Source organism: Misgurnus anguillicaudatus, chromosome 23 (assembly GCF_027580225.2).
Source record: "Misgurnus anguillicaudatus chromosome 23, ASM2758022v2, whole genome shotgun sequence".
Classification (NCBI taxonomy): domain Eukaryota; kingdom Metazoa; phylum Chordata; class Actinopteri; order Cypriniformes; family Cobitidae; genus Misgurnus; species Misgurnus anguillicaudatus.
This window is the reverse complement of record NC_073359.2, coordinates 13,068,750-13,095,304: the sequence shown is the minus strand read 5'-3', so window position 1 is coordinate 13,095,304 and position 26,555 is coordinate 13,068,750.

The window sequence follows — 26,555 nt, the reverse complement described above, 5'->3', positions numbered from 1 at the left end:
ACTGTTTTCAAACAAACGGAGTGCAGCTAACTCCTCCCCCTCCCTCTCCCTTCCGTGCTTTCATGAACACCCCAACCCCCACCCCGAAATCCTTCTTGTTGTTTATTGGCTGGAACACTTTGTTTTGTTTCGTGGTGCTAGGTTTGGCCACTATGTTTTTATTGCGGTTTGAGGAGCCTGGGCTGTCTACAGAGATAGCGCTTTTTTTACAGTTTGATCAGTGGACAGGCAGCAAGCAGATAGTGAGGAGATGTTTGCTGTATGTAACAAAAAATGTTTTATGGTCTAATACGTGTGAATTCCCTTAGAGCACCTTTAATGGATATAAGTATACGTTTATCCATCCCTCGTTGTTTTGTACCACTACTTCTTTAGAACATGTGTTCCTGTTTTTTAATGTACTTTTCTTTGAGCAATATCTGGTGTGGTAGATATAGCGGAGAGTGTTGAATATTAGTGTTTGACTTACCTGTTCACAATGGTCTAGGTGGGCCCTGATGTTGTCATGTTAGCATCAAAAGAGCCACCTAGCACCATGCAGCTGTGGTTTGGAAAAATAGACTTTATAGTGTCCTGGGTCTGAACCCATTTAAAACAGTGGACTATAATGCACACTGATGCTTGACTTTGATCAGGATTTTGTCAGAATATGTCCAGTCTAATCACTCATTGAATGCTGTTGAGATGTCTTCAGCTAGCTCCACCTAGTTAAAACTAGTGTCAGGTATCTCACTTTTTTTTGTAGTGTTCATGAATTTCATCCATACAGGCGTTGTCTCAATGAAGTAATTATGCAAGACACAGTGAAACGGTATTGTTTAAAAGTACCAGCTTCAAAAGGGCTTCAATGTTCCAGTCCAGCACTTCCCTTACTGCATAAAAGTGTTGACTTCAAAGCGCACTGAATGGGGCAAGGAAATGAAAAGATTTTACAGTGAGACGCTGCATATCATGTTGCATGAGAGAGTTATGGCGCTTTTGCCAGCTTTGCACTTATTGGTTTTGTCTTATCTGTTTGCTTGGCTGCTACGAGTGCATATTTGCACACACATGGACTGCAAATTCTTTCACAAGCTTATCACATTTACACACCTTTTTAGCACAATACAAGTGAATGGAAACTGTTGAATTCCAACAATTAACATAAAAGAATTATACTTTGGCAGTCTGTGTGACTAGTCTTCAGAAACAATTTCATTTCATTTCAATTTCATACCAAAATGAAGATGTGTCTTGCAGAAAAGCTCTCATATGTAGCTGAACAATATAATTCATGTCTGCATATATTCAAATTTGGCACACCATACACATCCTTGACTTTTTTAAGCTAAAGCCTAGGGATCGGGGATGGGCCTGAAACCATGCTTGAACTACCTTTGCGTGGTGGAACCTGGCATTGTCCCACACAATTACATACAGTAGGTGACCCCTTCACCTTGACAGGCCGGCTCAATTTCATTGAGTAACTCAATAAGATGTGCAGCATTATAGGAGCCAAGTAATGGCCTACGTCCTACGACACCATCTTCAGATGTAGCTGGGCACATGGAGATGTTTCCTCCATGTTGTCCAGGCACTTGTGGCAGTGACCCGTTGATATTCCATCCATGGCAACAAGTTTTGTCCAGGTTAAAGCCCGCTTCATCGACAAAAATGTACTTGGGATGGTTCACATCAGCGTCAAGCACCATAACCCTCTAAATATATATTTTGGTTAGTTCTTTTTACAGTGCTGTTCCAATATACATATGGTGTAAGTAATCCATCATAGTGATACAATATATTGTATATTGCTGTACCTGAACATACTCAGTCCTTAGTTGTTTCACCTGATCATTGTTTCTCTCAAAAGGCACCAGGTAAATGTGTTTCATTGATACCTGGTGCCTCTTTAAAAAGTGGCTTACTGTGCTGATGGATGCCACAGTGGGAAAAGGTGTCATTGTTCTCCTCAGTTGCCTGCTTTATTTCTGACAGCCGTATATCATTCCTGGCCCTCACTATTGTATACTGTCAATAGATCATACTGTACAAATACTGTAACATGTCCTGTAACATCCTCCACACCTACCGGTTTTCTTGGCAAAAGGTTCGGATGATAGAATTAACTTTTGATCTTTTAGATTTGGATGAACTAATCTGGCAGCTTCTGTCATAGTAAGGCCTCGGTTCACCACATGATCAACGATGATGGCCAGACTTCATTAGAGACAACAGTTCTGCCTCCCTCTCTCTGATGACCAACCCTTTGATGGGCCCCATGCCCACCTCTCTGTTGGTGCCCATGCCCACCTCTCTAATGGATCCTTTTCCAACTTACTCTTCCTATTCCTTGCTGTCTATCCTGCTCCATGTTAAAAGAAATTGCCAGTGTTTACACCCCCACATATTTAATGACCAATTGTGGTTACCAATATGTAAAATCAATTAGCAATAACGAGTATTCATCATGTGTGGTTACACGTAATTTATATGTTCGTACAAACACATATTTTACTTCTTTAGTTCTCAAAATGCATATACTGTATATTGCTGAAATGAAAATTTAAAGGTTTACCAAATGGTTCAGTGACTAACCATTAAGATCAATTGGATTAAGTGATGGTCAAATGTATTTCCGCAAATCAGATGAGAAGCATATCAAAAGTACATTGAGAAAGACAGTTACTTCATATGAAAGGTATTTCCTTGATGACACACTGATAAGGTGTGGTGAAAAGTGAATGTGTAATTTTGTGTGCTGTACTATGTCAATTGAACATGTGATTGCATGTTTGAAAAAACTTTTTGATGATCTGTTTTGTACTACAGTTTTGATATTTACCACATATTTGCGATAATAATAGCAAGACGAATTAAAAAAAAACTGTAAGATCTGTAATTGCGAATTGTTTTCAATTGAGACAGCTTAAACATGTGTCTTAGTCTTAAGGGGGTCGCACACCGGACGCCGCGTCGCGTGTATGACAACTCGGAGGTATCGTAAACCGGAAGTGCACATTAAATAGCGTGAGCTTAGTCAGCGTCTACTTCAAAATGCAAAATATATACGTTAGCAGCCAATGTTAGTCGTTAATGATTTGGGACATATATGATGTTATTTAATGTTAAACTATGTGAGTGGCGCTCTGTGGCGCGACAGGGATTAGAGCAACTTCCTGAGTCGTAGCTGTGCGCCGCGGCCAGGCGCCACCTGTTGGTGCCGGTGCGCTTATTCTCATAGAAAACAATGTGTTCCATTCTTTTAGAACGGCGCGGTGCTGAGCTGCGCGTCCGGTGTGCAACCCCCTTAAGACTAGTCTTAAGCATTGTCTGTGAAACCAGGGGATTGTTTTCTGCATTATTCTTGAAATCTTGAAAAGAGGTGCGCGTCAGTCTACGGCAAAGGCTACAACGTAGAGTTTGTATCCATGCGTAGGCTACACCGTACAATGGACCCAGAAGTATACATCTGGCTTAATATTTATGATGTACAGTACTTTTTAGTTGCGGGACTTCACTTTTTTATTTTTTTAACAACAAACTGGACCAGCATGTCCAATCAGAGTAGACAGAGTGTTCCAAAATGGAGGCCTTTATAAGACAGAAGTTACAGACAGACTGGGAAGAGAAGTGCTGCAATAAAGAGAAAAATACATTTCATGGGATTGAAAGTAGATACCTGATTTTATGTTAGATTACAGTTTATTAAAAATATCTTATTCTGTACTGTATGTCTTGCAAGGAAAATGGGATTTGCACCCCTAATGCATTTTTTTACAGTAAATCCATAGTAAATACATCATAAATGAACCTATTAAACTCTCATATTTGCACTCATCTTAGTATTTTTACAGTTCCCACTCGACAGTGACGCGCTAGCCTCAATGAAAAATTGGCAGACACATAAGCGGGTGACCTCAGAGACTTTAAACTCACAGCTAGGCTAATTCGCCTTTGATGTCTCATTAAGACTGTATGAAACAGGCAAGAGTGAGAGAAATAACATTAGCATTTAGCAGCAGGGAAAAAATACAACATTGTGCAGACCCCAAGTGTTCAGGGCCTCTCCTCTTTCCACTGGACCACCTAAAAAGTTGCGTCAATAAACGCAGCATGTTCTGGGGGAAAACATTGCAGGTTTTCTCAAAGAGCGCATGCCAATGCCATGTGCTCGCTCCCACAACATTACTATAACTATTGTCTTTTTAATGCAGGCACAATTTTGTTAATATGTGTGACTCTGAATGTGGGAACACACATGAGAAAGTTGTGCTTTTTTGAAACGTGTGTTACAGGTCGAACAATATTTGACAGGTTGCATAGATAGCGGCAACCTGATGGTTGTAGGTTTTTATAGAACAGTAGAGGTCTGTGTTTACACTGCAGACGGTTAATCTAGCAGAGCTCCACGCTCTCACAATAAGCGCTCCAAAACTAACATTATGAAACTAATGGGGCAAATTACTACCAAAATAGTGGACTACTTCAAAATAAACCCAGCTGATTTCACCTTCGCTGAAATATTATGCTCTTTTTCCCGACTTTTCTTCTCCTTGCTGCATGAAAAATAACATGTAAACATTTGGAAAGGCCTGTATTTTTTCTTTTCAAAAAATGTGTGGGTTAACATTTCCTTTCCTATGAAGACCAAAGGCTCAAATAAATATGCGGCCCGTTGAACGCTGAGAGTCCATTGGCTTAAAATACTTGGATTAAAGGTACTCTGGGTCAGGTACGCAAACCAGAGTAACCAGGTTCATCTGGCGTTATTTTCTACTGTGGTTTTGCAACTCTTTGTTGTTTATTAAATGTAAATAATACTAAATTCTAATAACTTTAAGGCCACAGACCAAATAACTGACCTAATGGCTTACTCAACCACACTAGATGTCTTTAAAGCTAACAGACATGATCTAAATTCACACAGCTTTATTTTTAGTGTATTTAAAGACCAAATACTATTACAGTGGTTGCTGGTTTTCATGCACTTGACTAAATGAACTATTTAACAGTTTATTCTGCTGTCTTTTTTTAAACCAAACCAGGGAAATGATGAATGAGACACAGATTTAGGAGGAGAGAGCTGCCGGCCTGGTTTTGCTAATGAGCTTTGCCTGTTTCCCTCGTGTTGCTCAGTTACAGACTAACATGACCGAAGCACCATATACCAGAACACTCAACCTTTATTTTTTCTTGGTCAGGTTAAAACAATTGACGAAAAATCTAGTGCCACTTCTAACATTATTGTACTAATCTGGATGAACATTTGTAATATATGACCGTCTGCGAAAACCCAACTGAAGTTTTTTTGTAATTTACTGTTTTTTTAATAATAAATCATTCTATTTTAAGACTTAGACTTAGGACTTCACAAACATGATCACATTTTTTTTAAATGTTGGACTATGAGACAGTAACCAGCTATTTGTTGCCGTTTCTGTTTTTTTTAAGTGACTATTTTTAGTTTAAAACAATATCAGTTTTAAAAACAGAGGTCTGCTTTTGTGGGAAACAGGGATAAAACCTCTGAACCAAAGATTTTGCACTAAAACATGCTGCTTTTAAGACCAAAGTCATGACCCCAGTTCTGATGAAAAACTGATAAAATGCACATATTAACTGCGCTAAGTTGCTTTGGATGATAGAAATGTCAGTCCTTGTCCAATCCTCTTTACACTTGCCCTGGACCAAACCTTATTGTTAAACCCTTGTTATTTTATAGTCGCTGGCAAAACAACAACCTTAAGCATGATTGCAGGAAAGTCATACTGAAATACATTTCAAAGGCAAGTATAAACCTTTCTACTGTATATGCTAATGTTATTAAACAAACAGAAACCAGTGCTGTCCTGTACTGATTAAAGATGTGAGTTAGATTGTACATTTAAAGATTGATTGACATGCTATGTAAGATAATGAGGAATGCATGACTGAAGAAATGCAGTACAGATGTATGTTACGTTCACCATAGAACAGATATTTTAAGTGAATGACTTGTTTCTATTTAACTGAAAGGCAGGGTATCACATTTGATCCAGAAACATTTTTAGTTATACTGGTTAAAAGTCTCCTCATATCCTGATAGTAATCTCTATGTTAAGTTGTTTAAATGTATTTGTATGTCATCTGTGAAAGGCGTAGGACCAAAAAATGTTCAACCAATCATAGAGCTCGGTCCAAACGGACGTTGCCTTTTTTGTCCCCCATCCGTAAGCCCACCACGCAGCTTGATCATGCAGACACCATACAGCATCGGCGCGTTCACGTGCCCTCACCTCCCGTCTGTAAACAGAGGGAGAGTGGCAAACTTTTCTGCTGAATTGACAAACTGCGCAGGAGCCACACAACGAAAACAGTGTTGCCAACTATTTTCAATGGAAATTAGCTAAAGATTGCTTGGAAAGTCGCTAAATGTCGCTAGATTACGTCATTGCCTCATTAGCATACCAGTGACGTCATCACGTCATATTTGCATTCTTACTAAATTGGCTGTTTCACGTTTCTCTTTCTCTCTGAATTTTCACAAATTTAATTTTAATACACATAAATGCCTAAAAATGTTTTCTCGTTCGTTTATCTGCTTCTGTTCTTATAAAACTAAACGTGTGTATGTTTATATTTAAATATCCAAACAGTCCAGTTTCAAAACATATGAGGATACGCTGATAAATGATGGAAAACGTTGTTTTCTAGGTACATAGCTCATTAGCAGCTCCATAACAGTTTGTCTTTTCTGAATGTGCTGCTGCTCAGCTCACTCAAATACATTTATTTTTTTGGTATAGTGATTTTTTTTATTCAAAGATCATTTTACATTTACACCCTGTCATAAATGTAAGTCATTGCGGGATCAGCCAGCTCCGGCTTCCCGCATGCACGATTATGCCGTTTGAACGCAGAGAGATTAACCACATCTCCTGCCCTGACTGTATGCAGCTGGGAGAGACTGGGCTGCTGCGCGAGGCCTACCCCACCTGTGAGTGCTTTGGGATGGGGTGGAGCCTTCGGAAGCGGCGGCAGCTGCTCATTGAGAAGAGTAAACGACACACGCTTTCACGTCAAAGTCTCCAAAAGTCTCCAACAATGCCAGAAAAAGTCGCTAGATTTGTCGCTAGTCGCTTTTTAAAAAATAAGCCGCTAAGGGGGTCTGAAATGTCGCTAAATCTAGCGACAAAGTCGGCAAATTTGGCAACACTGAACGAAAACATGTTTTATAACAACAACAGCAAAACTGCCTGGATCAGCAAAGAGCAAAAACCCAAATTAACATCGCTTAACCACGAGATGCAAACAGCTGCAGGAGGCAAAGGGTCTGAAATGGTCGTTGCACTGTTTATTTTGGTAAGGTAGGTACACAATATGTTTGTATTGAGATGTTTAGGTAAGTTTCCACAATACACTTTGGAGAGATACATGCTTTAACGAGACCGGGAAAGGAGTGAATTATTGAAGGCAGTTTATTTAGAGGGAGCTGGTGATGAGTGCTTGTTGCGGGAGAGTGAGTTGGGAACCTGGTGAATCCATAACAGTACTCCCCCTCATGGTCCACTCCTGAGGGCCTTTGGGACTTCTGATGCCAAGGTGGCCGACTTCTGCCTTACATGGAGTCTTGGAGATGGGACAATCCTTGCATCCACTTACGAACCATCTTATGTCCTGAGCCATGTTGGGCCACCAGAAGCTTTGTTTAATCAGTGAGAGGGTGTGATTAGCACTGGGGTGACCAATGCCTGTAGAAGTATAAGCGTTTTGGTTGAGTGGTGTCCGATGATGAGTTGGTACATGTTTGTGATTAAGTTGGAAGCCCGGCGGAACATTTTAAGTTTCAGGAATGGTGTCATCTTGGCTCCAGTCAATGGGACAAAGGAATAACTTATCTGGAAGGATAGGTTTCAGAGTAGTATTTTCCTCTTCTGAGGCGAACAGTCTGGCCAGAGCATCATTTTTGCAGTTCTTATTCCCAGGATGATAAGTGATGGTGAATTGAAATCTAGTGAAGAAGAGAGCCCAGGGTGTTTGTCGGGGGTTGAGTCTTTTCACTTCACATAAGTATTGCAGATTTTTGTGATTTGTAAGTACCATAAAGGGATTGCGCCTTCTAACCAATGTCTCCATTCTTCTAAGGCTAGTTTAATGGCTAGTAACTCACAGTTCCCAGTGTCATAGTTAACTTCCGCTGAGCTGAATTTATGGGAATTAAAGGCACATGGATGAAGCAACGGTGGATTCCACTGCTGCTGCAATTGGATGGCTCCAACACCTGTTGACGGTGCATCCACTTCTACAATGAAGGTTTGTTTGGATCTGGATGGACAAGTATAGGTGCTGAGCAGAAAACAGTCTTCAAATTTTGGAATAATTAGTCAGCTTCAGGGGTCCAAGACAAGAGTTTTTGGTTTACCTCTAAGAAGAGATGTTAATGGTTGAACAGTGGCACTGTATTGGTGGATGAAATGATGATAGAAATTGGCGAAACCCAGAAATCTTTGCAGGTCTTTTACTGTGATGGGGGTTGGCCAGGATTTGATAGTGTCCAGTAGGGGTCACAAAAGCCATCTTCAACTCGTCTCTTCTGATGAGGTTGTAAGCACTTTGTAAATCGAGTTTGGAGAAGATCTTTGCACCTCTTAGTTGTTCCAAGGCTGCTGGGATGAGTGGAAGGGGATAACAGAACAGTTAATCTTTATCTTGTAGAGTGCCCAGGAATAAAAAAAATCATCAGCAGCAAGGAAAAAAGACAGGAGGTGGAGATAATCCCTGCCATCCCCCCAGGAAATTGCACCCTGCCCTGCAAGTAAGCCTACGAAGGCCCTGTATGGGCAAAGCCTAAAGGCCCAGCACAGGTTTGCTCACTGGCGAAATGTTGGCCCCTTAGCGCTGGCCCTGCATGGGCAGCCCTCACTTATCCCCCAGGAAGTCCTCATACAGCAAAAAGAGTAAATTAAACACTGCTGGATGTATATATTGTCACATCTTACAGAGTGTTAAAAAAGTAACACTGAAGCAGAATTAAAAGCTCTGTTATCCTCTCTCTCACCACCTCTGTCTGAAACCTAAAGTTGCATTTTACATCTTATTTGTAGAGTAATTTTCTTACTTTAGGTTTAGATTTTGTTTCATTTAAAGTCACCATTATTATGATCAGTGTTAGTTTAAGTTGAAATTGACTCTTGACTCCTACCTTGTTCAGTTTTTTGACTGCTATAACTTTGTGGGTTAATGACATGGTTCTTATGGCAGGGAAAAAGCTATAGAGCAATTCTTTGATGGTGGTTAATACTGTACATAAAGTATAAACATCATCTAGAAAACTTATGTATTAATTCAATGTTTGCACACTTATCAGAAGGATCTTTCTCTGACAATAATGTGATACTACAGTATGAGATCCAGCTCTCTCATAGCCGTTTGTCTTTCTGAAGAACTTTAAAACACTGACACTTAAAATTAACCACTGTATAATGTAGACACACAAATATCAAGAATCCAAGTATGAATCACAACAATGGTGACAATAAAATGAAAAGTGTTATGCTGCAATGCAAGCTGGGTATCAACAAATTACAAATCTCATCCAGGACTCCTAGAATGCACTGCAGCATAAATAAATAATGAAAATTTTTACTTGTCACCATTGTTGAGATTCATACCCTGATTCTTGATGTTTGTGTGTCTAATTTACACCACAGAGTTTTTTTAAGCGCACTAGAGTTGCAATGTTGTCTTTACTCTGTCAAAACAAACATGTCCGGGATACACTGCACGATTATTGGCTGTCCCAGATGAAAGATTGCCATCATGAAATTATCGTCGCGATTTCTGTGATTGTGGCTCTCCATCGGTGGTCCTATGTCGTACAGTGAGACAGGTTCAAAGACGGCAGTTTTCCTGGTCTTGCATCCAAAGATAGCCTACGATAGTTTTCTGACAGTGTCAGAAATTCGGCATGATCACCGCACAGTGTGTTTGCTGCTATGACCTGCGCGCCGGTATTTGTATACCACGAGCGCATGCTGGTGACGTTGCGCAACGTGTGACGCTGCCTTCGAAGCTTCCGTGTCATCATCGTACAGTCTACATGCCTCTCGTACCCAAGTTTAAACAATACATGTCGCACAGTGTGATAAGGTAATGATCTTATAAGAGGGCAAAAATCGTGCAGTGTATCCTGGGCTTTAAACACACAAAGTTATAGCAACCAAAAAGACTGAACAAGATTAGAGTCAAGAGTCAAGTTCAACTGAAACAAACACTGATCACAATAGTGGTGACTTTAAATGAAAAAATAAATAAAATAAACCCTGAGTAAGAAAATGACTCTACAAGTAAGATGTAAAATGCAATTTTATGTTTCAGACAGAGATGGTGAGAAAGAGGACAACAAAGCTTTTAATTCTGCTTCAGTGTTACTTTTTAACACTCTTTAAGATTGAGACAGTATATACATCCATCAGTGTTTATTTAACTCTGGGGTTTTTGCTGTATGAGGACTTCCTGGGGGCTAAGTGAGGGCTGCAAGTGCAGGGCCAGTGCTAAGGGGCCAACGCTTTGCCAGTGAGCAAACCTGTGCTGGGCCCTTAGGCTGGCCCTAAGTGGGCCGATAAAGGACCATCGTAGGCTTGCTTGCAGGGTGGGTACCTGTTACGTCTAATTTACCCCATATTCCTTCTCCCAGAAAGTGCCCATGGCCTTAGCATTGCTCTGTCGAGTAGAAGTCACAGGTATCACTGCACAGCATGTGATAACTTTGTGTTTTGTTTGCAACTGGTGCATACATGCAGGTAATGTAAATAACACGAACAACAACAAACATTTACCTCCTCAGGTGGCATTTTGCTGCACTTACGACATTTACACCTTTCAAGACGGCAACTGCAGAAAAAAATACATATAGACACATCCTGCTGTAATCGTTGTTGCTGCTGTTGATCAGTTACTGACTCCGTATCCGATTCTGGATCATATATGTATGGCTGTATTTGACTGTAAGCCATAAATATGTAAAAAAAAGTTTTAATTTAAACTTTATTAACATCAATGTCACAGCTGTTGGATTAGTATCCAAAGGCTGCGTGTACTCATAACTCTTTACCTCTGCTCACAGTACGCATTCATCTTTTTCAAAAAAAAAAAAAAAAAAACAGAAAGGCTGTTCTGTCTTTTATATATCTGACAACATGAAAACTCTTTGGAAGTTTGAGGGATGAAATATTACTCTATAGGTAACCAAGATTAACATGAGATTGCCAGAAACGTGGGTAATTTTATCTTTAAGCCTGTTGCACCATCTAAAACTTTGACCAGGTGTAGCTACGCTCAGCTTAGATCAGGGGTGGGCATTCCTGGTCCTGGAGGGCCACTGTCCTGCAAAGTTTAGCTCCAACCCTAATCAAACACACCTGAAAATCCCAATCAAAGGCTTCAGTATAACTTGGAAATGACATTCAGGTGTGTTTGATTAGGGTTGGAGCTAATCTTTGCAGGACAGTGGCCCTCCAGGACCAGGAATGCCCCCCACCGGCTTAGCTGATGCGTGTTCCTTTGTACGCATTAAACAGCAGTGATATTTAGAAATGCACACTACTACAGTATGGTTAAAAAACTTAAATTTACTGCCTCCAGCTAACAGATGAAAATGAAAGCGGTCCCTTCTCTCACACCTTTGCCAGTGAGTTCAAGTGCACAAAAGTAATAATTTGCTGATTAATTCGATCAGTTCTGAAATTAAAAAAAATGTATAAAAGTTCATAAGTTTGGGCAGTTGTAGCCTAATGGTTAGAGAGGCAGGCTTGTAACCTAAAAGTTGCTGGTTCGAGTCTCGCGGCTGGCGGGTTGTGACTGTCTTGCCCTTGAGCGAGGCACCTTTACCTAATCGCTCCCTGGGTGCTGGGATAGCTGCCCACTGCTCTGGGTGTGTGTTCACTACTCACTAAGGATGGGTTAAATTTAGAGGTCACATTTTAAATATGCGTTACATACATGACAAGCTTGTCACTTTCATTTTATTTCTATAATTTCATTTTTTATTCATTTCTTTCATTTAATTTCTTTTATTTCATTTCATTTACATCAAGGCAAGTCTTACGACTGAGTTTACGTCCAACTGGTGCAACTGCAGTCCCAGATGACTTAAATATGACAAAACTAAATTGCATTTTAATTAAAAAGATTATGACAAAAAATTCATGTATGAAGTCATGATCCTTCTCTGCTAAAATGTCTTTAAAAAACAAATAGCACAAAAGTACCAGGGAGAAAAAAGGTGGTTTGGTTCGATTGGAAGTCAAGAGAGATTTTATTTGATATACTGTAGTGTTGCAGAGGTTGCCATCTCTTCATTTAATAAGATAATTCGAAAACTATTAAACGCAAAGTACAGTAACTATTGCAACAGTCCTTTTTGGTCAATATAGGAAAGGAATTTGCGTTTTGCCTGTAAAAACTATTGTATTTTTGTCCAGTGATGACCTCTAAATTGTTTTTAGCTTGTCACAACTCAAGACATTGGTGGTCCTGTCTCAATGCTTGGAGACTGAATTCTGAGATCGATGGCAGGTCACAGCACAGATTTGAAGTGAGGCGGTGTCAATGTCCCTTTGGGGTCCATCATCACCTTTAATGATGGGAGGTCTCTGGTCTGTCCTGGTGACTATAAGGCAATTGGCCACTTTATGGCTGCTGCCTCTGCTATGGTTACTGCCGGAATAAAACGGATTGGTAAAATCATTACAGCTCCCCTGATGAAGTGCTCAGTATGACCCTGAACAACGACATCTCAGGTGATCTACTGGGCCTCATAAAAGTTTCATTATAGTATGATTTGATTTGATCTATGATTCTATGTTTCCTTGTATTTCTCATAAAACCTGATTCGCCTGAGACGTGTCATTATTGTGTGGTATAGAGAATGTTTTAGTAAAGATTGGGAAGTTGTGAACAGATGGGATTAATGGAACACTGAAAACTTTGGAATGGAATCTCCAGAACTGCATGTTCATTACAAAAGTCATCCTGCAATGATGGGTGAACTTTGCTTCAAAATGAAGAAAAAAACATTATATTTTGCTTAGAGAAAATCAGTGTCATATTATAGGACTATTATTCTTATACATCAGGCTCTCTTAAGGGCCATTTAGATGACACTGTAAAATGGAAAACTTTTTATGTGTTTTGGCCTGTACATTTATACAACGATTGCGGTTTAGTAGCCTGAAAATGCATTTTAGAACTTTAGAAAAAAGGGTTTTCAAAGTGCATTTTTGAAAACGATATCAATGTTGTCTCTGTGTTAATAGCAAAAACACAAATTTGTGAAAACAGTGACGTTATTATGGTATTATGTTTTCAGACATTGTGTGTGACATAACCAATTACTGCACTGTAAAAATTGCAAGTTGGAATAACTTAAAAATATACTTTAAAGAGCACCTATTTCATTGCTAAAAACAATGTTATTTTTTATATTTGGTAGAATACAATGTGTTTGCATGGTTTATGGTTAAAAAACACATTATTTTCCACATACCGTACATTTTTGTAGCTCCAGATTTCACTCTCTCCTGAAAAACACAGATTTGAAAAGCTCTGTGTCCCTGATTGGCCAGCTACCTATACGTTGTGATTGGCCTGAATACCTCTGACGTCAGACGGAAATGTGACGCTCCTTACCATGTTTGAAAGATTTGGTTGCTAACAGGAGTTAACATATAGGCTGTCAGTCCGAAGTGGGAGGAATTATGATAATGTCAGTCTTGTCTACATCACTAATCCCAGAAAGTAAACTGTTACCTACAATCCGTGTGTTTGTTATAGTCCAAGAAAAGAGATTTATATTGCAGACGATAATTCGCGTCATCGTTTACTTTAGGTTATGTACCTTTTGCATATCGTTAACATGTATTAATACACACTTACACACCAAAGGAAATGTAAAACCTTGAATTGGACAATAGGTACTCTTTAATTGGTAACACCTATTAAAATGTAAGCTTTGTCAAATTAAAGAGCCTTTCAGCTGGCCCGGCTCTTCTTGGCAGGCTCCGCTAAAGATAAAAATATTTGCACTAAATGCTGCACAAAATGCTTCCACCTGTTTTGAATAACACACTGTAAACAGAGATACAAAGCCTGTCAGGAGCATTACAGTCCTGCCTACTGTTGATGTGATTTATTACAGTAAACAAAAAACAAGTAGCCTACAACACATTGTTCTTGCATGGGTTCATTTAGTACCTTCATATTATACCATGATATCTTCATCCAAAATAAGGCCGCTGGGTCTGGATAGTTTTAAGGCCATGGACTTTGAAGGGAAGGCTCGATATTTGGCGGCAACCTCTAAAGGCCACGAAGCGAACTGCAATGAGACGGTCTAGCCTACAGAAGGAGTTGCGTCACTTGCTGTTCCCGCCCACTACGCTTCTCAGTGGGACACAACAACAGCTGAGACCTATCAGACTTTTAAAAGTAAATATTGACCCAGATATATATATATATATATATATATATATATAAATATATATATATATATATATATATATATATATATATATATATATATATATATATATATATATATATACTGTATATATTAGAAAATATAACACATTGATTCAGATTCAACTATCCAACAGTATGTAAAATTCAACAACCTTAGAAATATACAAAAGCAAAATGCAACACACACAATATTGCAGCAATAATATTAATTCACATCACTAAAACATCATTTACCTTACAGCAACCTTAAATTTGCAAGATAAACACTTTAATTTAACTACTGAATGTAATTTAACTGAATGTTTACTTAAAGTGCCCATCTTATGACTGCTTTTCCACAAGTTATACAGGTGTATGAGTTCCATAAAGCATGTTTCAAAATTTTGCTCGAAATAGCTTGTAGGAAAAGATTGTTACCCATCTCTAGGACCCTCTGTTTCAAGGCAGTTCAGATTGTGCCGTTTTGAGCCAGTCATTACATATTTATGAGTTGCTGCTCCTTTGATCACGCCCCACTACTAACGTCATGTGCCCGTGCGCATGCTCAGTGGTATCGTGAGCAGTACAGACCATACTGTGTTATTATTTTATATATTATTATTAACGGTTTATGTTGCCAACAGACAAATCATGCAGACAAGTATCACTAATAAGTAACGTTACACTACAGGAGAAGAAACTCATGACACACAATGATTCCAGAGTAAATTGTGATGTAACGTTAGCAGTCTCAACAATAAACTCGTTTTCCCTGGACAATACTAACATATTCCCGTTATAAAACATTTTCAAACGCATTATTTTCGCAAATTACAGAAATTAAGACCCGGCGGGGGATGTATACTGCTTGTGGACCGCGTGCTAATTGCTAGAAGCTAGCGGGAGGTCCGGACCGTAAAGTTATAAGAGGCTCGGGGGTTAGCCACGTCAGAAAAGCCGGGGCGGTAAGGCCCGGTCTCGGTGTGTCAAACTAATCATGACACAAAGATTCCAGCGTAAATTGTGATGAGCAGTCTCAACAATACACTCGTTTTCTCTGGACAATACTAACATATTCCTGTTATAAACATTTTCAAACGCATTATTTTTGCAAATTACAGAAATTAAGATCCGGTAGGGGATGTATACTGCTTGTGGACCGCGTGCTAATTGCTAGAAGCTAGCGGGAGCTCCGGACCGTACAGTTATTAGAGGCTCAGGGGTTAACTTAGCCTCGTCAGAAAAGCCGGTGCGTAAGGCCCGGTCTCGGTTAGTTTGGCAAAAATTTTTTAGCTCTATCATCATAAATGTAGTATTTTGTGATAGAAGATGACAACATGCAAAATATAACGTGACTTCTTACCTTTTGTGTTTGATACAAAGATCGCAAATCGAATCCAGTCTGTTTCAGATGTGTGAATGATCCATGAAAGTCCAGTAAAATACAATACAAATAAAAAACACATCCATTTTTGTCCACAAATGCGTATAATCCGTGGGAGCTACATAGTCTGTTGTTTACATCAGATTTCGCATGAAGGTCTTATCGCCTACAATCTGATGACTATTTGCGTCGTAACACACTGTATATAAGAATACTCCGGGTTCCAATAACCACGCATTACAACTTTGTTTTTAAAAGTAGGCGGGAGTATAATCCATAATATCCAAATAGCGCTGTTATTTCAGTGAGACATGATAACAGCAGGGTATCAGCGAGCGAAGTGACTGACTGCTCTGTGCTCTCTCTAGCTCCCTGGTGGGTGGGGACCAGCGAGTGGGGTGGTGGGCGGGAAAATTCAAACTGAATGTGACGAAACGGTTTGTGACGTCACAACGGAGCTGAGTTTGAACTCGCGCAATCTGAGACTCAAGGCAGAGGACATTCAGAAACGTGTATCTCACTCAAAACAGCATGGATGGATTTTTTTCCAAATTTGTATGCGTGTGGGAGCATCAGAGACACAAAATAACACCCCAAAACCCAGAAAAAGTGAGTTTTTCATAATATGGGCACTTTAAAAATACCCAGACGTCACAGGCGCCCATTGAATCTTGGGAAAGCCAAGGATGTAAAGGATACGTCTATGGATCCTTACACATTTGGATGCTTGCATGTGAAGGAGCTTTCGAATTGGGACAGCCTTCGTCGCTGCCCGGTGACGTCATTTTGGAAGGCCGCAGCCCCTGAATTGGGATGCACCCAACATGTAAATTTAGTGGTTTGATTTGTGCATTTGACTGCATTCTGTTTAATTTCTGAACGTTCACCTCAACTAGTTGATAACAGACTTATTAAAACTATTGGGAAAAGTATTATACTACATGCTTATTTCTTGGACAGCAGGGGTCACCAATCATGGTCCTGGAGGGCTGGTATCTCTGCAGAGTTTAGCTCAAACCCTAATCAAACACACCTGAAGCACCTTAAAGCAACACCAAAGAGTTTTTTCACCTTAAAAAAAGTTTCAGTGGTTCATCCACTCAAAACAGGGTGAATGGCACATTCACATTCGCTTTGCAGCCCTCTATCGGCCAAAACCGCACTAAAGAAGTTTCCACTACCCGTAAAGCAAGTTTTTGTAGTTTTCACTCGAACTACAGGACCACTACCCGTGCGGGTAGTGGTCCTGTAGTTCGAGTGAAAACTACAAAAACTTGCTTTACGGCAGACCTACAATCCAATCAGAGCCAGCTATGCTGCAGTATTTACGACAGTGGTAATGAACAATTACGCTTCTAACCTGTAGGGGGAGCAAAGAGCAATAAGTCTTTAGGGTTGCTTTAATTAGCTGCTTCAGGTGTGTTTGATTCGGGTTGGAGCTAAACTCTGCAGAGACACCAGCCCTCCAGGACCATGATCGGTGACCACTCTTGTACAGTATATGATGTGGGTGGTGGGGGCCCACATTTTTCAGGGGGCCCAGAATTCACTAGCTAAGGCCCTGCTCACAGTCACTGGAATACTAATGACCAACACCTGTTCCTCATCACCAAGCTCATCAATTCATCAAAGGCACATTCCAACACTAAAGTTGTGTCGCAAATCGCATACTTATGCACTATTTTACACTATTTTGAAGTAGAAATAGTTTAAGTTTTACGTTCACATTAGAAATTACAAAAAGATAAGTGCTTTTTAAATACCCAGATGATGCACTCATTCAGCTTAATCAAGTTTTGACTGCAAATGTGACATCCATAATGCTGGAATTGCCCTATGGCATAATTTTCATTTTTGGGTGAGCTATTTTTATGTTTATCAGTGTCAGTTGACACAAACTACAGTAATAGTTCTCTGATGTGTTGTGATGAGGCTAGAGGTCTTTTCAGGTCCAAAGGAATGTACCCGACCCAAATGAGCCAAATCACTTTTAACCAGAACCCGACGTGCATAAATCATTTTTATTAAAAGAAAAACCCAAGACAAACTTGAGAAAATTAGACCCGAGTCCGACCCGAACCAGTGGCAATTTGTTTTAACCCAACTGGACCTGAATGTAAATGGCACCGACGTGTGTGCAGTCTGCACACTAAACGCTAAAATGCATATTTAAAATTGATTGACAGGTGTGTGTCCTACCGTCAGCCACACAATGTCGCAAGTGCTCTTAGCAAACAGAGGAGGGGTTGGAAAGGACTCGACGCAAACACGCAAGATAGTTCGGGTCGTCTGGGTCCGTTTGGCAAAAACTAAAACATTTATTTTAAATAACCCGAGACCTGATGCTGCTATTATTATACTCGACCCGTGTCTGAGGAACACATGAAACTTTCAGACCCGAACCCGCTCGGTTTTTTGGATCTAAGTGGACCCATGAAGACCTCTAGATGATGCCAGATCAGTCTGTTTTTGGGACACCTTTGAAGTGCTGCAAGTCACAGACTCCAATCACTGTGTGGATGGTGCTGAATTTGGGATGCTAAGCATCTGGCCGAATCGGACCATGGGTCCATCAGTCTCCGGATGCCATGGAAACCCAACACTCAAAAATTGTGCTAAATAGTACTTAAAGCTCAAAATCTTAGGGGAACCATTTTTAGCACTATATTACACCTATTTATGATTCTTCATAGATGCATGAATAAAGCATCACTTATAGTTCAACATAGCACAATATGGTTTGCACAGGTTCTATATAGGTTCTGTTTTTATTTTTCTTCTTGTTGTTGGGGGAGGGAGCACCCTAAATTCCGTTGTAACTTTGTGCAATGACAATAAAGGCTATTTTATTCTATTTTAGGATCAATTGCTTATTCTTTACATATATTTTCTCCACTTTCATAATAATGGCAAGCTAATCAAATGCAAAGAATAACAAAAGTATCAATTTGATGTGATGTTTTAAGCAAAATCCAAAATGATCGCCAAATAATCCACATATTGGCTGATTTTTCTTCATTATTCAGCCAAGTCCAAAAAGTTAATATATATTTTTATATATATGACCTGGGCATGTTTGCATGAGGCTCACTTGGATGTTAACAAGAAACACATTCACTAACTCAGCTTTTTCTTAGACACTGCACTTATGGTTGTTAGGTGCTAATACGTAGGGTCTTATTAGTCCTGTCTGGCAGCTCTTGTCATCAGTTAATGACTCTAAAGCTCTTTGTAGCTCGGTGAGCTAGTGGCCACCCCCCATGGCAGGAGCGCTGACATCAGTCTATCTGGAGGGCCATTGACTCAGTCTGACATCATGCTTCTCTCACATCCGCCTGATGGCAACCATATCACTGCTTCCACCTGATAGCTTTCTTCTCCCGTTCAGGCTCCATCTGTCAGCAATCATCTGCTTCACAGCACGACTTGGTCTATTGTTCAGCGATTGGCCCCACATGCCAGCAATCTACCGCTCAGCATCCACAGATCAGGTCCATCTCTGTTTGTTTCCCGTGATGCTAATCATCTGTTTACATGTGTCCAAGCTCCACATCCATGGCACGGTGTCCCTGCTCAGCCAGACATCAAAACAACAGCCGATTAGCTTTAAGTCTATAAGGCCTGAAACCAACTTTACACAAAAACAGAACGCAATTGATTTTATCTTAGATAGCATTGCTCAAAGCATTACTGTGAGTCAAAATGTGCTGCAGGAGGCGCTAGAGGTGACTTTACAGTAAACTGTGTTCTCATACTGATGTTTTTCGATACTTGTGATGACTGTCAGCGACTAACTATCAGAATATTAACACTTTTAATGGCATTTAATGGCACAGATGTGTAAAGATATACTGTAACTGTAATACATTGAAATTAATGCCACATGATATCACCATGGTCGACGTGATTTCACAACATAAGATGTGATCCTGGATCAACATTTTTTGTTGGTCCTGGATCAACGTTTAAACCTCAACTTACCCTTAACTCAAACCCTAACCATTTTACCCCTTAAATTAGTTTGAAATAATAGTTTGAGGGAAATATTAGTTTGAAATAATAGTTTGAGGGAAAGTCCCTAACCTAATCTTAAACCTAAATCTAACATACACCATAATCCTAATCCTGCAATCTGGTTAATGAAACAATGGTGTTGATCCAGGACCAACATACTAAATCACGTTCACCATAGTACCATTGTGTTCACCGGGTTGTTTTGTCGTTTCTGGCCCAACAAATACTGTAAGCAACCTTTTAAAATACCTTTATTTGCTTTACCAATTAAGAAAGCAAATGTATTTTCATGGTCTTTATGCTTCGTATAGTGTAATTAAGGAATAATTGATGACTTATATAAATAATAGGCTATAACACGAAATTTAATAATGTGAAATATTTCAAGTGCAGCATCACTTTTAAGATAAAATGTGGGCTGGTCTTTTTATCCAGCACAATTGTGTTCCAGTATCATAATTGTGTTAACAATGCAAAGGTTTTGGGTTCAAATTTCAGGAAACACACATACTGACCTAATTGTAAACATTAAATGGACTTTAGGTTGTTTATTAATTCTTAACGCCATTCCAGCATCTATGGCTATATTCATGGCGACAACCGATTAATCTATACACAATTCACCTAAACCCCCGAGTAGGCTATAGTCTGTTTTTACATGTATGCAAACATACATGCATGCTTAAATGCACAGCCTTGCAAGGTATGCTTTATTTGAGTTGTACGTGTACCAGACGTTTGCTGCATGCACATTGCGACAAAATGCAATGAATCTCCTGGGCTACATACTACCCAGCCAACGTTAATATGTGGGCCCCACGTGGCCCCCAAATCTAGGCAGCATGGGCAAATCTTCCATAAGGGCATGGGTCCCATGTGGGTTTCACTATGCGGGTCACATATTATAGGTACTGTATGCCCATGTAGGATGATATTATGGGACCCTCATAGAACCTATGTGGGCAAAATAATTTCATGCTTGAAATACATTTTATACATTTAAACTCTTGAAATAATTACTTTTGGTTGATTGCCACTTTTATACAAAGATCAAATAATATCACAGATATGATTTAATCAGTATAACACTTTTTAAATAAAAAGGCAATATTTTCTATTAAAAAATGGGGCCCCATGTAAGCCCCAGTCAGATTCTATATCAAATTAATGTGGGCTAATCAAGGTGGGGTCATAGTGCAACCTGTGGACAACCCCATATAGGACCCACATATAAAGCCCACATGGGTTCCACCTTGCAATGTTGGCTGGGATCATTCTGCTGTAGGCGTATGTGCAATCTTCTTGTTGTGAAGCAACAATTCTACCCACCGAGCCACTATTTAGAGACGGTAAAAACAATGGTTGAAATAAGAGGATGAAAAAAGGAGGGCTACGAGATATGTTTACAAAAACTTTTTTTTTTTTTTTTGGAATAACATGCACCGAGCAATCCTTAACAATGTTAACACAAATATGCAGTATTATGAAAGTAAATGGAGTGAATTCTGATTTCATATTGCCATTTAAATTTTTTTCTAATTTCAGTCAGCATACAACCCATGTGTTGGTTTGACCTGTTTTATCAAAACAAACCTCCATCCAAAAATTACTTCCATCATGTACTAAATTGTTATTTTTCCCACATTTCATAACAGTAAATCCTTTTATTCTTTCTGTTCTCTAGAAAAGTAATCTCTGTGCCAAAGGAGTAAAACTCAAAATAATGAGGAACACAAATTAATAAGCTGTATTTCATATGGGAGTACTTTAGCAAAGAAACGCATCATTGAGATTTCTTTCCAGCATCAAGCTAAGTAACAAAACAAAACAAGTGTTTCGGCAGCACTCCAGGGAAACTGGGAAACACCATAATAAACGGTTGCCCTTAAGAAACTCAGATGGAAAATTACCCGGCGTTGGAAACTCCTGGAGGACCCCCGTTTCATGTGGAGCTGCTTCTTGTGCCAGTTCATTTTTAAAGCCATGATTGTTTTTTAACACGTGTGATGGTTTTAATTAGTTTAGGATCAACTGTAGCCTGCAAATAAAGACACAGTGAGGGGGTTATTAACCTTCAATCAGTTCAAATAGTTTGGTAAATTAATTTTCCAGTTTTATCCCAGAATTACATGTGCCAAAGCCAAACACTGTACAGATATATTTGGCACACCTGACCTAAACAGCTCTGCATTTCTGATTTCATCATGGCTATAACATGTGAATACCCCCAGTTGGTAAGGTTAATGGGTAACACGATTTTGATAGTCCACTAGACACTAGACATTTTACTAATTACTTTGCAACTACTCATAAACTGCCAATCTTTAGAGATTAGGATGCTGTCTGCTTACTTTCTAGTAAACACTTTATTTTGATGCCTCCCCATCAGAAATTCTACTGACTTGCATTTCGCATTTTGCATCAGGAGTTCGTTCTTCCCAGTCTGAACTTGCAAGTTCGAACTACGAAGGACACAAGTCCGAGTTTGGTGTACTTGGTATTGAGAAACGGCTTAGGTCTTCATGATCACTAGACAATCACAGGTGGTTAAGTTTGATTAGCCCTGCCTTACAGTCTTCTAATACTCTAATTAGAGTTAGTTGACATATACCTGTAGTTTGCAAATTAATAAGTGTTAAATTCTACTAAACGTATAAAAATATCGGGATGTTTTGTTGGGTTATTCTTGTATTGGGTAATTTTTAGAACAACCCAGCCAGTTGGGATAAAATCTCACGTCACAAGGTATTTTCAATTTCAACGGACCAGTGCCACTGCTGACAGAAGAGAGGTATGTTAATATTAAAATATATATCTCTTTGTAATGTTTTTTACTACAAAGTTTCTTTAACACACAGTATTATATCAATTATATTATATCCACATTTTCTACAAATACATGTACAAAATGTCAGGACTCTGCCATAAGAGTCTTGTTTTATATTTGTTTTATCGTGATGGCAGGGTTCTGAGAGTCTCTTGTTTTATGTGGAGGCTCATGGCCTAGTGTCTCGTTCCAAGTCCCCGCCCCCTTGATCTCCTTGTTAATTATTCATTATTGGTTATCCCTCTCACCTGTGTTGCCCTCGTTTAGTTCCCCTATTTAATCTCCTCGTCTCTTGTCTTTTGCTGGTTCATTGTGATAATTGTGTTTCATCTTAGTCTTGTTAATAATGATGTCAGTGTATTCTACAGATCATGTTTTATGAAGTTTTGCCCCCTTGTGGGCTTTTGTTTTCATGTTTCAGTGTAAATAAATGTTCTATGTTCACTCCCCGACATCGCCTGCACTTGGGTTCTCTTGTCTCCCGTCTCAACCCTGACAGAATGAACCAGCCAAAACTGAACCCAGCAGCGATGTCGGGGAAATCAGCGCCGCCGGAGCTGCCGAAGTCAGCGCGTTCAGCGCCGCCGATGTCAGCGTGTTCAGCGCCGCCGATGTCAGCGTGTTCAGCGCCGCCGGAGCTGCCGTCTAGTAGCCGCTCCTTAGGGGGAGGGTACTGTCAGGACTCTGCCATAAGAGTCTTGTTTTATATTTGTTTTATCGTGATGGCAGGGTTCTGACAGTCTCTTGTTTTGTGTGGAGGCTCATGGCCTTGTGTATTGGGTCATGTGCCTCTGGTGTCTCGTTCCAAGTCCCCGCCCCCTTGTTCTCCTTGTTAATTATTCATTATTGGTTATTCCTCTTACCTGTGTTGCCCTCATTTAGTTCCCCTGTTTAGTCTCTTGTCTTGTGCTGGTTCATTGGGATCATTTGTGTATGTCATGCAGTCTTCGTTGTTAATTCAGTGTAGTGTTTCATCTTAGTCTTGTTAATAATGTTGTGTCAGTGTATTGTACAGATCATGTTTTATGTAGTTTTGCCCCCTTGTGGGTTTTTGTTTTCATGTTTCAATGTAAATAAATGTTCTATGTTCACTCCCCGACATCGCCTGCGGTTGGGTTCTCTTGTCTCCCGTCTCAACCCTGACACAAAAACGCTGTTGTCTAGTTTTTGTCTGTTACACCTGTTCCCTTGATTACCGATGCCAAAATTAGAATTTTGTGGCAACAATGGTTTCAAGCGTAGTAACCGTATTTAACTTTTGTAACGGCAACCGGCTTTTTTTTGCTCCGTTTTACGTTTTTTTAGCCGGTCTGTGTACTGGTGTACCCTCCTCAGAGAGGTGATAGGAAATGAAAGAAATGATAACTGAGTGACAGAAGTTTGTCTGTACAAAACTCAATAGGTTGAAAGTGTGCCATGATTCCTTCTAAAAATACAGTAAAGTCCCATATCAGAACTCTCACTGAGAAAGTGGCCTCATCCTCAATATACCACGCAGGAAACAAATGACTAAAGGATGACTCCCTAAAGACCCCTCAGTAAAAGGGGAGTGAAAAGCAGCTAAGGCTGCAGTACATACTCTAAAGTGGAGGGTGCAAGACCTGAGGAACATCGATCTTGTAGTAATCCCAAAACTGAAGCCAATGGGCAGTTAACTGAGTCAGTATGCCTTTCACTACAGTTTTCTTGTGGAGGGGGCTCTAGAATTAAGTATGGTCTCAACAACCTCAGTTGAGGGAAACTGATTCACAAACTGATCCAATACAGGAGCTAAACCAACCATTTTCATACTCGCAGAAATATAGCACCCTTGGCCTGCATCAGAAGGTGCCTCCTCAGTGGAACCTGGTTGAGCTGCTAGGAGAGCTAGGAGGTCTGAAAACCAAACTTGGGCCATACAATACGGGGCTTTCAGTTCTCCAGAACCCCCAAGAGCAGAACGATTGGGGAAGAAGTTGTATAGGCATAGCCTTGGCCATGTCTATACCATAGCGTCCAGCCCTGCCTAGACAGAATGTCTACTCTTATGTTCTGGGCTCTTAAAGTACGCATCGCCCTGGGCGATAAAGAGACCACGGTTTCTTTCATGTAGACAGAGAACAAATGCATTGCGCGTAACCCTGAACATACAGAACCGGTTTCTTCTCGGGGATAACTTATATAATTTTTGACACTGTTGTCAGGAATGACTCAGTGCAAGCAGGAGATATATGTGCCTGCATTGTCACTGAATCCCAAACCACCCTGAGAAACAATGTTTTTTTGTTTGGGGGTTAAATTGCTCATATGGTCAAGGACGACATCTCATTGCCGAACTGTCATTTTGTCATCTATATGGATCCCCTGAAATCTTAATGGAGCAAGGGCTGAATTCATACATTCATTGAGTGTGCCTCGATGCCAAACTGCCATTTTGTGAGACTGAACACTAGTCAGTCATCTAAACGGATCCCCTGAAGTCTCAGTGAAGCAAGGTCTGGATCCATACATTTTGTGAACGTGCGAGGGGAAAGAGCTAGACCGACCGGAAGCACCCGACATTGGTATGCTTTCTCCAAAATGAACCTCAGAAATTTTCCATGAAGATGTGGAAATACAAATTTTTCAGATGCAAAAACACTGTCTATAAAGCCCGGACTGAATCTCATGGGTGGAAACATACCCTATGGCCCCTTTAACCAGGAGAAATAAAATTTCTTGTAACTCTTTATTCGTCATGGGGTCCACCTCCGTGAGAAAAACCCCTATGAACCTGGGGGATGAACAGAAAACTGCATCCTGTACCCTTTCTCTATACTGAAAAGAAGACATTGTTTTATGTATTATTCATTATTTCTACTTATAGAGATAATATGATAAAGGAACCAGGCCCTCAAGGCTGGGTTTGTGTGTGAGATTTAGGAGCTCGTTGCCCTGAACGACTGATCAGCAGGGAAGGACTCGTCTCTAAATACAGTGTTTTTTCAGCTGATTCATCAGCTCTTAAGCCTTTATTGGTACAGACTGATGAACCCGGAATGTGGAAATTAACCTGCCATATAAATGGTGGGGTAATGTTAAATTTCCCTGAGGGCTCTTTGTGAGAACAGACGTTGTCTGTTTCGCGAAGCCACCCGAAGCCCTGACATCAGGATCTTAGATGTAACCTTTCGATTCGCGATGACAACTTATCTGAGGTCAGCTTATCCTCACATTTATTTTGAGGAACTGGTTGCTGGTGCTGAATTTTACCCGCAGACTTCTGAGGAAAAGCACAACGGTGATTAAACTTTTTGAACACTGCCACCTGTTGAAATTTATCCACAACAGAGTAGACAGCATTGCCAAATAAACCGGTGGATGATAAAGGAGCATCGAGAAGTAAGTAACAGTGAACTCACTGAACCCTGAATATTGCGAATGCGTTTATATTGCTCTTCATGATCAAATAGAGCTGCTCGCAAATGGAGCAACTTTAGAAAGAGGCTCTCGCAATAGCTACAGGCCTCTCCCTCAAGAGCTGCCTGTTTTGAAATGAGGACAAAAAACAAACATGAACTGCTCACCACCCATTTAAACTATTTCTTTTAACAGTTTTGACACATAGTTTTGACAGACAATTCTACATAGAGCGCTTGTTGAATCACAGAAAGCTGTAATGCGCTGTTTGGGCCTCCCTTTTATAGCTTCCGGGTTCCGTCACACTCGCAACATCATTACTCAATGCCTATAAGACAGGCTAGTTTTACAGATTATTCAAATGCATGAATGCGGCTTTCTTTCCCAGAGTGTCATTTCATGACGCAGCGTCGAGTTACCTCGAAAGGGAACATCCATTAATCTGCAACTTCTCTTTTATCTGTTTAATATACACAATATTATCAGTTCTGT